Source organism: Stegodyphus dumicola, chromosome 5, assembly GCF_044657685.1.
Source record: "Stegodyphus dumicola isolate Sdum_Otavi_A_Nest chromosome 5, ASM4465768v1".
NCBI lineage: Eukaryota > Metazoa > Arthropoda > Arachnida > Araneae > Eresidae > Stegodyphus > Stegodyphus dumicola.
The window spans coordinates 128,463,398-128,480,694 of record NC_140772.1 but is presented as its reverse complement, the minus strand read 5'-3'; the positions used below and the strand labels follow the sequence as shown (position 1 = coordinate 128,480,694).

The 17,297-nt window shown below is 35.1% G+C and overlaps 1 protein-coding gene across 1 annotated transcript in view; it reads right to left on the bottom strand.

Annotated features, from left to right (window-relative positions):
- Nucleotides 1-17,297, bottom strand: part of LOC118179900 (18S rRNA aminocarboxypropyltransferase) — a 40,684-nt gene that overhangs the window by 14,316 nt on the left and 9,071 nt on the right. The window lies entirely within an intron of this gene.

The window sequence follows — 17,297 nt, the reverse complement described above, 5'->3', positions numbered from 1 at the left end:
AGGCCAAAGGAGAATGGTCTTTTTAGAAGTGCACCTAACATATAGTGATACGATAATAATTATACCTAAAATTTTACTAAGGTACTTATAATTCCCACGTTGGGATCCAAGGCAGTGAAGAAGCAGACATAGCAGCAAAGTCGGCAGTAAATGATGTGAGTCTACTTGAACATCTATTGAAATTTCCAATCTCCCAAATTAAAAGAGTCACACATCAACAGGTCATTGCTCAGTGGCAACAAAGGTGGGAAACAGCAACAATGGGTAGACGAACATATGAATTTTTTCCGCAAGTGGGGGAAGCACTCCGAGTCAATATTGGTGAATTAACCCACTACTTCACATGCCATGGCCCTTTTGAATCCCATCTACATCGCTTCCACCTAAGTGAAACAGATACCTTACGCTGTGGAGAAGTGGGTGACCCAGATCACTATCTCTTCTCTTGCCCCAACACTGCTCATCTTTATCAAAAGAAATCAAGCCAGCAATTTCGACCCCAATGGGCAGAAAATTTGATTGAGAATAACATAGCCAGAGTAAAGCTGAGAAAACGTATTATATACTGTGCAACAAAGAACTCAGCTTTAAGTGGGCTCAACAGGGTAACCTAGCACTTGGCATCTTTCTCGATCAGAAATTAACCAATAGCTATGCACACCTTTTTCTCTGAACATCATAAGTCTCTATGATTTGTAATACTATGTAATGACACTCTTCAAAGCAGAAGCACAACAGTAGGCCTCCATTACACAAAGTTTCATTAGTAGTATAAACACCTCCTTCAATAGTACCTGCATACATGCTGTTTTTTGTGTGTGTTCAATTGTAACTGCATTTATATATACACTGCATCTATGTAATAATCCTTGTTTCTTTTTGCTGCTTATTGTAACAACGGAATTCAATCTTCAGTTGTATTGTGATTATTACCTTGTTCAACTCTAATATCATAATTGCTTCATTCAACAGAGCAAGTAATTTTAATAGCACCTACAATGTATTGTTCAATAGCACTCTATGAAGTTAGCCTGAAAGTGGTATAATACATATATGATAAGTATTCTAAATGTTAAGTCATATATTTGTAATGCAGCCTCATGTATCTTAGATTGTAATATTGTAATGGTGCTTGTTAAGTCCTAAATTTAATCTCTATCTGAACACAGGACCATCGGTGATCTCACTTAGTCAGTGATTAGGACAAGACTGTGTAGCCTGCGAAGACTTGGCTATTTAGTTCACTATTTAACTAATAAGTGAAACACTGTGAAAATTTTGAAAATATAACGCTGATTTTTGTCGTTTGACTTCTGAATTAGTATTTGTTTGGCGTGTTATTGTGTCTTAATTATAAAAAGGCTACTTTATCTATATGCAACACTTTGATATCCATTTACTGAGGTCAGACGAACAGTTTTGAAAAAAGAATACACCAGAGTTTTGGTCTACAGAGTGTTATCATTAAAAGTTTAAGTGATGTGTGAACCAGACAGTTGTCTATAATTAGGACAATTTTTGTGTCATCTAATAAACCAACTGTTTTAAAATGTTACCAAGTCTCGAGTATTAAATAATTTTTAAATAAATCATTCATTTCTACATTCATTCTACATCAATTTTGTGTCATCCATACACTTTAATCTGAACAACAGATGATTCAAAAAATCTTTACTCTTTCAAATGTCCAAAGTTGTGTATTTTTTCTGATTATGAAAAGTTTACATTTGTGCATTCCTACAGCAGTTTCACATGCTAAAATCAGTCTCACTTCGGAATCCACCAACTTAGACCTTTTCTTGAGATATCACCAAGATATTTTGGAGCACATATTGCCAGAAAAGAACAGTTTCATTGACATTATAAATTTATTCTGGAGATAAATTTTCCCTATTAGTGATTTTGATGAATCTATCTGAAAATTGTTCAGGCACTTCTGTACCATGGCAGTTTTTTAATTTGGTTTACCAACCAGCCAAATATGTGCACTTAGATACTTTAAGTTCATTTCCTCAAGAAATATTTTGATTTGTGCCTTTAGCACTGGACCCATCAATGACACGCACTTGCTGAACACTGTCTAACCCATTCAATCATCACTTATATCAAATGATTTTTCTGTTATTCATAGTGAAAGATAAAATCCACATAAAATTCAAAAAGTTCTTTTTTTTTTCCTTTCTGTTTTTTATGTCACATGCTATTGACTTCCAATAACATACTTCTCAAATAATTTTCAAAAGTATATGCCTTTACCCATTTTTTTTTCAGCTTTAGTCATTTTATCTTCTGCTTAATTGACATCAAAACATGCTTTCACTTTGCAGATCCTACTCCAGCTCCAGTAATAAAATTTTTTCAACATAATTGAAATTTCAAACTTTATTTTGACAATATAGCTGTAATAATAATAGCCTGTATAAAAATAATAAACTGGATCAAATTAGAAAATTAAGGAAAAGTACAATATGCTATGTTAACCAAAGTTTTTAAAAATATAATTCTTTCTCCCTTCCCCATTGCTAACAAAAGAAAACCATTATGAGCAGCATCCCATTCCAAACAAATATGTCTTACAGTTTCACTTATTGTTTAGGCCAGACAGAAAAATGTTAACTCCCCACAGCCACTCAAGGGAAGAAAGTGTGATGGTGGCATACGTCAATAAATGTATTGTCATTGGCTAAGGTATGATTCTCTAGCCAACAGGTATTTGAAAACAGCATGCAGAAATCTCAGTTGGGAGAAAAATCACATTTGCAGCACATCTTGCTTTTTGATGAGTATTAGATTCTCTATTTCTAGACTTGAAAGATGAAAAGGAAAAGGGGAAAAGGAAGACAGAGGGGAAAATCCTTAAAGAAATGCTACTGATTTAAAAGTTTGGATAATTGGTATTTCGTATTGCATCACCTATAGAACAGCATATTTCATACAAAGAAAGTTTAGTCACTCAGGCTTGAAATCAGTTCTGGCTCAAATGCATTATGCTAAAATTAGGTTTTAAGGAAAACTTGTATGCATGCCCATACAGTTCCTCAAAATTAATGCACATATTGCTGGCCTTGACAAGTTTTCTCCAAAAAATTCTCACAAAAATCATAATTTAAATATTGACATATTTACCTAAATATTAACTTGCACATTATTTCATAAAAATTATAATAACACAAAATAATATAATATAAGCATCATTAATAATTTAGACCCTTTCACCAGAAAGAACTGCTATTTCATTAATTGTACTTTTACATTTTTAATATTGATGATCATACTTTAATCATATTAATCTTGTTGTCCAAAAAGACTTCAATAATTTAATCTAACAGCCATTTACAAAAAGGAAGATAATCATTTTTGATTAAAATCGTAAGTCCTATCTTAACGTTATCTTTCTCAAAAATCCGTTTTTTACTTCTGCTGGAAAGTGCTGCCCAGGCCAACATAAATTAATGCCAGCGCTTCTGGAGTATTTGGTAAGCATGCCAGCACAACTTCTCACAATTAACAATCCAAATATTATCAATTTTAGATATAGTGATCATTTGAAAGCTAGTATATGACAAATTCATTTGGTGACTTTACTTATATAATTTATTTAAAGTTACTGTAACATACCTCTGAAAATGACCTTTTACATCTGCATTCTTTGAAAAATGCTTGTAACAAATGTGTATCATATGTATTGCATCATTAAATCTCCATTACATCCCTTACATGCTTTAATTTCTAAAAATTTTTATGGTAGTCTGCAATGAAATGAAGGTTTATATAAAAATGAACATATGAATTAGTAGAAAAACAAGTATTTGAGAAGTTAATACACAATCTATACTAGTAGACTGTGTATACATGTGAAATTCATACTCCAGAGGCACAATGGAGTACTTGAAGGGTAAAGAAAGTATAGCAGCAAAAAATGAATAGGATGCATATAGTACAGAATGAATAGAAAAAGGCTTTATTAATAGAATGACAACAGGCTTTTTTTTTTTTTTTAAAAAAAAAAGGCCAAGAGGGAGAATAGAATAACAAACCAAAGAGCCTTATTACAGGATATGACCTCTCCTAATTGCAATGATTGTTTTGCACCATCTATCAAGACTCAACACCTTGAATCTAACAGTTCTTGGGGTTAGATTATCTAACAGTTCTTGGGGTAAGATTTCACATCCTTCAAAGAGCATCTGTTTCAGTAGTCTGTCTTCTGGATGATAAAATTGTGTCCTAGGCATCTCCCTAAAGTATCCCACAGATATTCAATGGGATTTAAATCAGCGGAGCATGGTGGTCAATCCATTCTGTGGATATATTCTTTTCCTACATGCTCCTCAACAGCAAGCGTCCTGTGTGGCTGTGCATTGTTATCCATAAAAACAAAGTCTGGTCAAATGGCATCCTGAAACTATGCACATGGGGAAGGATAATTTCATCACTTACCGGAGGAACAACCTCCAATAAGTGAACCTCTGTCAAAAATGGGAAGCTCTGTCCATCCAACTATTATAATGCCTTATTTTGCCCATACAACCATGACAGGATCACATTAATGGTGTATCTTTGCCTGATCTTAGTGGAATGAAAGCATGTCCCTACCTCTCTTCATATTAACTGATGCTGAGAATCATCAAACTGAAATGACTCTCTGGTAAAGACGACATGACTCCATTGATGAAGCATCCGGTCTTTGTGTTTTTAACACCACTGTAAATTGTGGCACCAATGCGCTGCTGTAATAGTATGTAGCATTAAAGATGGCACATGAATAGGCCCCTTTTATGAAGTCATTTGGCCATACTAAACTGGAATACCTGTTGTTCCATTCAAATGTAATCTCTGATTCAACCACTTAAAAATTCTTCACTTTGACTGACTTGCATAAGTTAATTTTTGTGAAATGATTGTTGAGAGATTAAGCTAAGTTAGTTATACAATCAATTATTAATATGGTTAAAGAATTATTTATTTCAGAATTTGGTGAGATTTGAATTTCTGCTGATTAACACACATATGAAAGAAATACTACAAAATTCTGACTTTATAGGAAAATACTTTTTAATTATGAAAGAACTGTAATTTTTAGTGCAATATATAAATAATGGCATTCAAGGTTTCACTAACAGTAAAACAGCACAATATAAAACTAAAAACCTAATGAATGAAAGAGAAATTTGAAATGTCTCCCAAAACTAACTTGGCAAAAATGCTAAAATTAAAGAAAGCAATTTCTAAAACTGAAAACCAGATAAAGGAAAATGAAATTCAGTGTTATAATTACAATCTATCGAACACAGATCATTAAACTGTAAAAAAGGGCTGAAATTAAACTGTATAAAGGGCTGAAATATACATAATATATATATGATATACAGTACAAAGTCCGAAATCCATACTCGTCGTGACTTTGGCGATTCCGGATTTGGGATTTTTCCGGATATTAGATCATAAATTTAAATCTGGTAAGATGGCATGCAGAAATTATACAATTAAAATCTTAATTTATCTTAATTTATGAAATAAAGAATAATTATGATCTAAAGGGTATCAAATTTTACAAAAAAAAAAAAAAAAAAAAAAAAAAAAAAACTTAATATTTATTTGTTTACTTTATTAAACATTTCTTTCAATGTAAGTTGTTTAAGTTGCTTCCACAAAAAATTCAAAAAGTTCCTTTTTCTTTTTTCTTATGTCATATACAGTTGAATTTCCAATGCCATACTCCTTGCATAATTTTGAGACGGATATGCCTTTATCCGTTTTTTGCAGCAATTTCACTTTTTGTTTAATGGATATCAAAATATGGTTTCGTTTTGTAGATCCTTTGGTAGCTCTAGAATTGGAAACTCTTTCCGACATAATCGAAAGTTCAAGCTCAGTTTTTATAAAATTGCCGTAATAATAACAGCCTGAAAAAAATAATAAGCTGGATCAAAATAAAAGATTAGGGAGCAGCGCAGTCCGCAACATTAACCCTTTGCGGCACAGTGTGTCTGGTCTGGACACACCTAAAAATTTCCTTCTGTATGCAGAGAAAAATTGAATGAAAAAGGATTTATAGGTTACTCTGAACCTTCTTTACTTATAGTAGATGGCAGCTCAACACAAACCAGTCCATATATTTTAGCCATGTTTAGTTTTTTAAGACCCTCATTTTTCAAAGAAAACTTCCAGATTTTTTTTTTAGTGTATAAAAGGAATTGTTTGAAAATAAATTTCGATGTTATCTTTTGGCTGTATGCTGATCTCCTTATTCTATATTAGTTTTAAATTTTTACCTTGAAATCTTGTCTAAAATCAAACGGCGAACCCTAGGTGTGCCCAGACCGGCCTCACTGATAATCTAGGACAACTGAGAGCCTGTATTCCTTGTTTCTCCACATCTCATCGGTCAGTTCATTGACAACAATGCTCGTTTCAGCACACTTTTCAAAGCTCTATTCAGTCAGTGTGCCATTTTGGGCATACCCACAGAATTAAAACGATAAGTGCTATCTTCACAAAATTTTATTTGTGTACTCCTGTAGGCCTAATTAGACTGCCTACCTTTTTTTTTTTTTTTTTTAAATCAAAACTCAAACTTTAAAAGGTAGCGTGCCGGAAAGGGTTAACTGAAATGCCTTGAAATCAGTAAAGATAATTTTAGCCTAGCTTAATAGCGTCTGTGATACATTATTGGCTGTGTATCACAAGATAGGCGATGAAAGCTTAGTTGTTTCGCTAAATTTTGTCTTGCTCCTATTGCGTACTGAATTGTATTAGTTTAGTTATTTACTATACCTACGTTTATTTCTTGCACATGCTTAAAACTAATCTGAGTCCTGAATAAATAAACTTCCACATATACTTAATGCTTTATCTAGGGCCGGCGCTAAATACCGCATGGTGCAGTCTCTACGGGTCCTAAAGTCTGCTACAAAGTGCCTTCCTAAGTTCTAAATTTTCACCGCAATTAAAATTTTGCATCCTAGTGATTTACCTAAATCATAAAAAACTTCTCATCCCTTAATTTTGCCACTCAGTGCTTCATCAAATTAAAAAAATTTTGTCTTTCCTAAATTCTGCCGTCCGCTGCCTACATATTCTGCCACCGCTTCTGGGTTTATGATGAATAGTATGTCAGTTATTCTTAATTAAAACAGCACTAAATGTAATCTTTTGGCCTATGAGTTTCATTAACAAAATCTATTTTTAGCATATGAAAAGAAATTTTTGTTGAATTTTTCTACAATCATCGTCAAGCGTAATGTTAGCATAAAAGGTTGCCATACTCTTGTTATTCAATTACTAATATAAAAAAAAGTTTAGACATCACTGCATGAGTTATTACTGAAGCTGTCATGTATTGACAAACATGCGGTGATGAAAGCAAAACTAACATCTCTGATTGTTCTTTCATAACTAATTTCACCTCCTTCGCAACATTAGCTGATTTAACAGCATCTTTGTTTTTCCCAATCGCAGACACCATTGTAATTATCATACAATATGTAATAATAAAGTCACACATGCCATCTTCATATTTTTCAACAATGACAATCTCTTTTTATACCTCCATGGTGATTCTAGCATTTTTCTTCATTGCTTGATACTTCTCATTAACTAAAACTCATTGTTAATGAATTTAGGGAAAAAATAAGTAGCAGCAACAGGCATACATTCTTGGGGCAGCCACAACATTATTTTGAAAGAGCTTAACACAAGTGTAATACTGACACTCCTGACATGTCAAACTCGAGTTAAATTCAAAACAATATCATATACAAAACAAATGTTTTCACATCCAAACGGGATTAACACATAACCTCTATTCACATAAAGCTAATATAAAATAAAAAATTAATTAAGAAATTAATTGCAAAAATGAAAAATAAATAAAGGATAATAAATATAATTATTTGTTAAATAATAAACTATTACAACCTCTCACCCCTCCCAGATAAACTTTAATTTATACTTTTATAAATTAAAGATTATCTGGTATTTTTTTATAAAAAGTTTACAATTTTTTTTTCAAAACAACAATATTAACATAATACAGAATTGAAATACAACAAACAACATACACTGAGGAAGAGAAGAAAGAACAAAATGATTTTTTTTAACTAGAGAAAGAAATTATTTAATCAGGCAGAGAGTATAACTTTAAATGCATCTATATTTTTATGGTTTTTACCACTTTGATGAATGACAGTGTAATTGTAGGGTTGTAATACTAGTGTCCATCTCTAAGTCGTGGATTTAGACTCACAATATTTTTTAGCCAAACTAGGGAATTATGATCGGTCATGATGACGAATTTAGTATGCCTGTGTAAATAACATTGCAGTTTATTTACAGCGAAAATTATGCCTGCGCATTGCTTTTCTGTGGTAGGGTGCTTTTTTTCAGTTTCTGTAAACTTCTTTCTGGGGTATAATACTGCATGTTCATTGTCAAATGACATCCATACCAGAGTCAGAAACATTAATTTGCAAAATAAACTCCTTACTGAAATCAGATGAGTGTAATAGAGGCTTTTGTGGCAGTTTTACTTCTTCAACAACTCACTCTTGTCTGTTTAGTTTCTTTAAAAACTTCTCCTTGACTTGCATCTCAACTGCAGAACTTGGTAATTCATCTAGAATTTTTAACTGAGAATCGGCTAATTTTGTCAGTTCTTTTCAGATAGTTTTTGCTTTTGCTCCTTGCGAGATGAACTTTTGTTCTTATCTGTTACTTGCATTCTCATTGAATATGGCAACTTTGAGTGTCCTTTATCATGTTTATGCCTCTTTGCTAAGTTTTCTAACGTGTGCTTAGATTCTGAAAAGTATTTTTAATTCCTTAGCTTCAGAAGCACTTTCATGAAATCTTTTAGCAAAAGTTCTTTGATCTGCTGTTAACAAACTGTCAAACACATCTTTGCTTTTGGAGAAGAATGAATTGGGGAACTTGTAGGGGAATAATCATATACACTATTTATAAAAGATGAATCACCAAGTAAATAAGATGAGTCAACTTCCCTATCAATAACTTAGGTTTTCTCATCAGGAAATGAACGCTTAGACTGTTTGTCAGATTTCTGTGAAACATTAACAGAAGCTTTTAGGAGGGTGAGTATTGACTAAATTACCCTGAATTTTAGTACTATTCTTTGCTTGGTTCTGTATCAAAGATGTATAGTTCTGCATTTGATACCTATATTTTTGAGGAATAACAATTAATTCCCATTCATTTCCATTTTTATCTATTTTCTTTTTCACGAATAACCTGTTTTCTTTTACTTTGAAATGATTTGTCTTGCTAAAATTTTCACTTTTAGCTTCGCTAAGCAATGAGACTAGATCTCTGCTTTGATGTTGAGATTCAATTAATTCCTTAGAATTAACATTAAATACTTTCTTAATTTCCTTATCAGCTTGCAGTAAAATATCTTTGTCAGTCTCAATAACAGACAGTTCTTGTTTTCCCATTTTGGTGTCTCTACTTTGATCTTCTTCATGAGATCGTTTTACTTGATATCATGTCAAAACCGCATTTATCCTTTCTAAATTTAAGAGATATTTACGTTTGAACAACTGAGCAGTTTTGTAACCCAATGCGTATCTGCCGGGATCATTTGTAACAACAGCTGCCTTTGCCTTTATATGACCAAGTTCACAATTAATTTCAACTTCTGCTAACAGTAGACACACTAAATGGTCATTTAAAAGCTATTGTACCCATACATGTTCTCCAGTCATTTTTACGTATTTTCGAGAAATAACATCATGTGTCTGAATGAACACATGAGTGGCTCATGTGTCTCGAAGAACAGGGCATACCCATTAACTAAACCGTTAATTGTACTATATGTCTCTAACAAATAATCATTCGAAGATACGCAATTTACCTTTTCATTTGGTTTTAAGCGAGGTCACTGAGGCTTAAAATATTCATAGATCCACATTCGAAACAATGTGGTCGATATCTTTTCTCATATAAATTTTCTTAGTTTTTGTTTTGGAACTGATTCCTTTGTCAAAGATCTTTCTGATATTTTGAATCATCCCATCTATCAGAACGCTTAAAATGAAGCAGATGCTCTATTTTTTTTCACAAAATTATCATAACGAGGTTTAAGTGGTCCTTTGTTAATTCTCTCAGTTTGATTGGCAGAAAATTTCAGTTTTATTGTTTTTTTTTAGCTTCTTCAAAAATCTTCAATTTTCTTAACCATCTCAGTAGGTGAAATAATAGTAGTCCATTCATCCATAAAATGTTCTTTGAAATCAAGAGAAGTACGCTTTTTAATTTGATCAACCAGCATGAGATCTTTTAGCTGTTCAAAAGTTTTAATGTTTAATCCATTAAGCCATCCTTCTAAATAATTCTTTAATTCATAGTAGAAATCGTACAAAGTACTTTCAGTAGATTTTCGGTGTTTATTAAATACAGTCAAAAGTCTTTAATACAGATTCGTCGGGACTTCGGCGATTCCAGATTATAAATCATCAGTTTAAATCTGGTAAGATGGCAGTAAGTAAGAAATTATAAAATTAAAAATATGAAACTGTAATTTTTGAAATAAAGAGCAATTATGATCTAAAGAGTATCAAAATTTACAAAAAAAAAAAAAAAAAAAAAAAAAAAAAGAGCTTAATATTTATTTGTTTACTTTATTAAACATTTTTTTCAACGCGCACATGCGTAAAGCATACATTACGCATAGTCGAAATTAGAAAATTGCAACCAGAAAACTATTTGATGTATATTCGTGATATTTATAATGACGAGGAATTTGATTTAAATCATATCAAAGATGGAGTACATCGAGATGAAATACAACATTTAGTAAAAAATTATAAGCCGAATAAAATAAAAACATCTGCCCTGAAGATAAGGATAGTGCTGACCGATCAACTTCCAGTTCATTACGTGTCGCGTCGTTCGCCCCCCCCCTCCCTGCAGAGCACCGTGAAATTGATAAACATATTTCGGAACGGTTAGAGAATGAAAGGATATGTCTTTATCCATTTTTTGCAGCAATTCCACTTTTTGTTTGATGAACATCGAAACATGCTTTCGCTTTGTAGATCCTTTGGTAGCTCCAGAATCGGAAATTCTTTTTGACATAATCGAAAGTTCAAGCTTACTTCTATAAAATTGCTCTAACAGTCTGCAAAAAATAATAAGCCGGATTCAATTAGAAGGTTAAGGAACAACGCAATCTACAACATTAACTGAAATAGATAATTAAATAATATTAGCTTAGCTTATACTGTCCATTATACATTAAACGCGCATGCATAAAAGTGTTATGCGCACGCGTAGACGCATATGCGCATGCTTAGAGGTATTATGCGCATGCGTTAACACATTATGCATTGACGCATGTGCAGAAAGTTTGTAGCTTTGATGTCCGGATTATAGATCATTCCCGATTATGGACGTCCGGATTAAAGACTTTTCACTTTAGTTGTCGAAATTTTTCTGCACTCTATTTAAATCATTATAACAGTAAAGTTTTCACATATTCATACTTTTCACGTCCTCTTCTGGTTCTCTAGCAATAAGCTGGACTGCAGCAATAAAATAAGTTGAGTCACTTGATTTTCAGCAGGTATATTCATAATTTTAGCTTGACGCTCAAATAGCACCAGAAATAAACTTATTTCATCTTCTTTAGGGTTGAAACATGGCATGACATCGTGAATTCTGATTTTTAAAGGCTGCTCAGGTAACTGTGTAATTTCTACCGGCTGTGTTGTAGCAGCCATTGCTTCCAACTGAAGTTTCTGTAGCTCAAAGGCTCTAATTGGCTCTTCTCTTTCACGTTCTTCTCTTTGGCGTTCTTTTCTTTTTTCTCTTTCGCGTTCTCCTTTTTATTCTCTTCCGTGTTTTTCTTTCCTTTCTCTTTCTTCTCTTTTACGTTCTTTTTCTCTTTCGCATTCTTCCTTTCTTTCTCCTTCTCCTATAATTGCAGCCAGTAGTTCTCGAGTAAACTTCGCATCATAACCGGGACTTTCAGTAATCAAGTTATGCAACTGAGCAATCTTAAATTTAGGTCTCACAGTTAAACCTAACTTTTCTGCCAGCACTTTTAATCCTGCTTCTTACTCCTAACTAAGGATGACATGTTGAACAAGTTACTTTTAATAGGCTTTCTTTTGAAATTGAATCTAAAAAATCGTACTTGTATTAATAATTTAAGCGAGACTTGTCAAGTACGAAATTCACTCTAACCAAATGGAAATAATTATTTAAACAACTTTTGTTTTGGCACAAAATAAAATAACTTTTCTGAAATAATAATACTAAGCCAGGTTGACATTTTAACTCACTGTTCACAAGCCTCGTTGGCGATAACTATATAAAAACTTTTGCCAGTTAGGCAATACAATGCGTAGCGATTTCCTGGTTCACCCCTGACTTTCGAGTTAGACAGACGCTTTTCTCCTCGCTGCTGAAAGAACGACCTTGAGCGTGATTCTCAAGTTCAACTCAGAGCGTGAAGGAGCTTCAGCCCCTTGCCCTGATTTTCTTTGCACTCGATTTTGCGTATTTCCTTTTGCTGTTAGGAGCTAATAGTAGGTTGGTACATTGATCCTGGCTACGAGCACCGTAAAACGGCCTAGCGAACCTAACAGCACGGCCACGTGCCTGTTGTTTCTACGACATCTGCTCTTTATCGATTGAACAATGATGGAAAAGCTCTTTGACTTTCTCGGAGTGCTAATCACAGAATACGAAATGAGATCTGATGACAAGCCACTCATTGATAAAGAAAGTATGGAACTACGAATACTTCGTGGTTTCACAGCCGCACTCCACAAAATGACTCTCCAAGGATCTGAAAACGCTGATGATAAGGAAATTATACCTGCCAGGGACCAGCTGGATCCTGAACAATCTATGACCAACTCGGCTGCGGAATCTATGATAGTGGACGAGACATGGACTAGCAGTAAATGCTCGCTCAGTCCCACCATTGAATTCAATATTCCAGTCGCTAACAGATTTTCCTTTGCTGAAGAAAGAACTCCACTGGACATGGACAGTTCGGACGATGGAAGTAAGACAGAAATTAAGAAATCTGTCTGGAAAACTAGGCGAACGCATGGAAAACGCCGTACCCCAGCTATAAACCTAAAAAGTAAAGAAACATCTGTAAATCCCGTCCCTCAGGAAGAGAAACTTCTGAATCCCGCCCCTCAGGAAGAAGTGCGGATGGTCAGAAATCTGCACAGAAAGCGCCGGATGACAGACAGCTGCCTCACCGCGGCAAGAAAACTCCGATCATAGTTAAAGACTGCCGATACACCTGGTATGACTTGATGAAAATACTCAAGTCACACAATTTCAGTGAGAACGAATACAGAGCTGAAATGATTAGAGATGAGATTAAAATACTAGTGCCAAACCTCATCATTTACAAACAGATGGCAAAAATATTCAGAGATAAAGGAGTTTACTTTAACTCATTCCCGTTACCCGAAAGTAAAAATATAAAAATGGTTATTCGAATCTTACCCAACTACATCAAGACAGAAGATACACAGAACGAGCTAATTGAACTCGGGTTCAAATTTGAATCTGTACATCAGCTCACAAGAAGGAGAAATGGTGATATAACTAAGCTCCTGCTCTTCCTTGTAACTCTTCCAAGGACTGAGAAATCTAAAGAACTTAATCAAGTGGAATACCTCCTTCAGATGAGAATTAAAGTTGAGCCCTACAAAGAACGTGCGTGCCCCCTGCAATGCTACAGATGTCAGAGGTTCTGCCACACCCAGACGAACTGTAACCATGAACCGAGATGTGTCCGATTCAGACAAAAACATGAAAAACGTCGCAGTGAACTAAAGAACACTCCGAAAACAAGGACTTAGGTAGATAGATTTGTGACAAACAAATCTCATGCAAGCGCTGTATCAGAAGGACTTCCTTTCGATAAAATTACTGAGGCCAAACAGGTTTTAAAAGGCCTTACGGATCTGCTCTCGATAATCCAAGAATCGGGAATTCTTAGCATCAACTCAATTATGAAAAAAGATTCAGGTAAATACTCGTTGCGTACAGAAAATAATGGACCAGCTAACAATTAGATGTGCCCCGATCCGCATCATGATATGGAACGCTTGTGGTTTGCACAGCAGAGTTCAAGAGCTGCAAAATAGATTGATATAAACGTAGGAATAATTACCGAGACACATGCTTCCGCTGGACAGAGACTAGGAATCCCAAACTATGTGTCTTACAGATGCGACCGAATCACGCACCGCGGTGGAGGAGTACTCATCTACGTTAAGAGGTGCTACCAATCCTGTTTAATTAATGTTAAACGGGAACAAGGACTGGAAATTGTTACTACTTGTGTCACTCTCCCTTCCTTCAACAAAGTCTACTTTCAGGCTCTATACAATGCGCCTAAAAGCAAGCTCTCGCCTGAACTTCTACCAGAGGACACCCCTGTCATTGCTGCTGGCGACTTTAACGCCAAACACAGAGACTGGCTGTGCAGAAAAAGCAATGTTAACGGAAATACTCTCCACAACTTTGTGCTGAATAACCCCGTGATTCTCCGTGTACCAGAGGAATACACCTACTGCCCAGGCAACTCTACTTATTCAAATATCTTGGATATATTAATTACAACAACTTCCATTCCAATAGCGATGGAAGTAAAACACGAACTAAGCTCTAATCACGTACCAGTAATTGCAGTACCCGGAGTCGCCAAACCTGAGTCACGTGAGCTTAAAACTGTCATTGATTGGACACTTTTCCAAAACTTACTTTTGGATAATCCTCCAGAAATTGGATGTTTAAAAACTAAAAATGATATTGACTAAACAGTTAAAACTTTCACTTCTTCAATACAGAGAGCGCTTGAGGAAGCCTCGGAAGTTGTACCGGCTTCTGAAAAAATTCTCAGACTCCCTGTGCACATCAGGAATGCGATTCTAGAAAGAAACTGGCTTTGTAAGAAACACATCCTGACATGGGACCCTGCCATTAAACGAAGCATCAACAAGCTTAACAGGGAAATTAAGAAGCTAATCAAAAGCCATAAGCAGTATATCTCAGAACAGCGCATGGAAAGTTTATGTGTCACTGATGGATCCTTATGGAGCACGATTAAAAAATTCAAACAGAAATATTTCTGCAATAGACCTATCTACAGTAATGATCAAATTTTCGTCACTAACGAGAAAAAAATCTAAAGTTTTTGCAAAATTTCTCCAAGAGCAGTTCTCTCCCAACTCCTGGTCTGCTGACAGCCATTCAGAATCAAGCACACTTTTCAAGGTCGGCGATTGGCTGAATGCTTCTGCTGCATGTAACATCCCAACTCTGACATCGCCTAAAGAAATTAAAGAATTAATCAAACGCCTAAAAATTAGAAAAGCTTCTGGTAAAGATGGAATCTACAACTCAGCTATCAAAAATTTTCCAATGAGCAGAGTCACCAAGTTTTCCTCCATCATCAATGCTTGCCTCTTCAATTCATATTTCCCTAAGAATTGGAAACAAGCAAAAATAATCATGATCCCGAAACCTGGCAAAGATCACAGTAAGACTGAGAGTTACCGTCCTATCAGCCTTTTGCCAGGGCTAAGAAAAATCTTCGAAAGAGTGATTCTGCATAGAATGCAGAAATATTTTCACCTACTCCCGCCTGAACAATTTGGATTCCGCCAGCAGCTCATAAGAATCACAGAATTTGATGGAGCTGCGCTTCACTCAAAGCTTAATGTTGTGCTCCTCATGCTTGATGTGGCCAAAGCTTTTGACCGCGTCTGGCATGAGGGGCTCATCTGTAAACTGATGGACCTGCAATTCAACCGAGAACTTATTCTGCTTCTGCACCCCTTTCTATCGTATCGAACTTTTCATGTTATTTCCGCTGGAGTCCCGCAACGTTCAACGATTGGGCCAATTTTGTATTAATATTACGTGGCAGACTTCCCCAAGACTCCAAACAGTGCATACATGCTAGTGTGTTATGCTGATGACACAGCTTTAGCTGTCAAATCAGCTAACATTAACCATGCAATTCGGAAACTGCAAGAACAGATTCCTTTGATCGAAGATTGGTGCCGCTGCTGGAAGGTAGCCATTAATCTGCAACAATCTCAGCTCCTGATTATCAGAAGGAAAAAACGAAATGCTGCTCTGAGAAACAACCTGTTCTTCGGAGAGCCCGTACCTATAGTGAAACGGGCAAAATATCTAGGAGTTCTACTGAATGAACATCTCACATGGAGTGATCATATTAATTATGTTAGAAAAAAGGCACTTTGCGTCATGAACTACCTACACCCAGTCATTGGCAAACATTCGAGCTTAGATCTGGCTAAGAAGAAATTGATTTATACGTCTACCATCCGACCCATCCTAACATACGCTTCTCCTGCCTGGGCGACTGCAACAGACAAGGATATATGTAAGCTACAAATTGTCAAATTGTGCAGTGTAGATTCCTCAGAATAATGACTGATGCACACTTTTATGTGAGAAATGATCAATTTCACTCTGACTTAAAAATTGAGTATATATACAGATTCCTGAGAAAGGCTAACAATCGGTTCTTCTCTGACTCCATGAACTGCGAAACTCTGAACTATTTTGGTTCGTTTCATTACGAGTTACTTAACGAAGACCGCTACCTTCGACCCTTTGCAGCTCATATGCTGAACCAGAACTTTCCCACTTGATATGGAAACTATAGTTACAAATGGACTTTTCTGAAACTTCACAAAGTTTTCAAATAATGTAAATATTGTACACAGCTTAACTTAGTTTGAACTTTCTTGTAGTTTGCTTTAGCAATTCAAGAAGTATACAAGATCCTATCAGATGACTTCTCCTCATCACGTAACAGTGCACACCTAACTGCAGGCTTTGCGGACCAAATCAAATGAAATGCAACAGAATTGCTGCTTCTTACGTGACAATGGTCACGCCCCTCTCTTCTACCTTCGTCTTTAGGCCCAGCCAGGGATCATTAGTTCAGAGCTTCCATCGTCATGTGTCGCATCGACATTACATCAGAGAGCCGGAACACGTCATGTTTTCTCGCACAATAATCATGGCATACAAGTAGAGCAAGGAACAAGGACAATACAATTAAATTTCACACATGTCAGTTTGACAATTTTACTATCTATCTCCATGCCTGGTTGGCAATAACAAAAACAATTTTTGCCAGTTTGGCGATACAATTTAGATGTAATACGTCGTGATGACGTTATTATCTATCACACGCCTGGATGGCGAAAATTAAGAAATAACTTTTGCCAGTTTGGCAGTAAAATAAAATCACACTACATCAG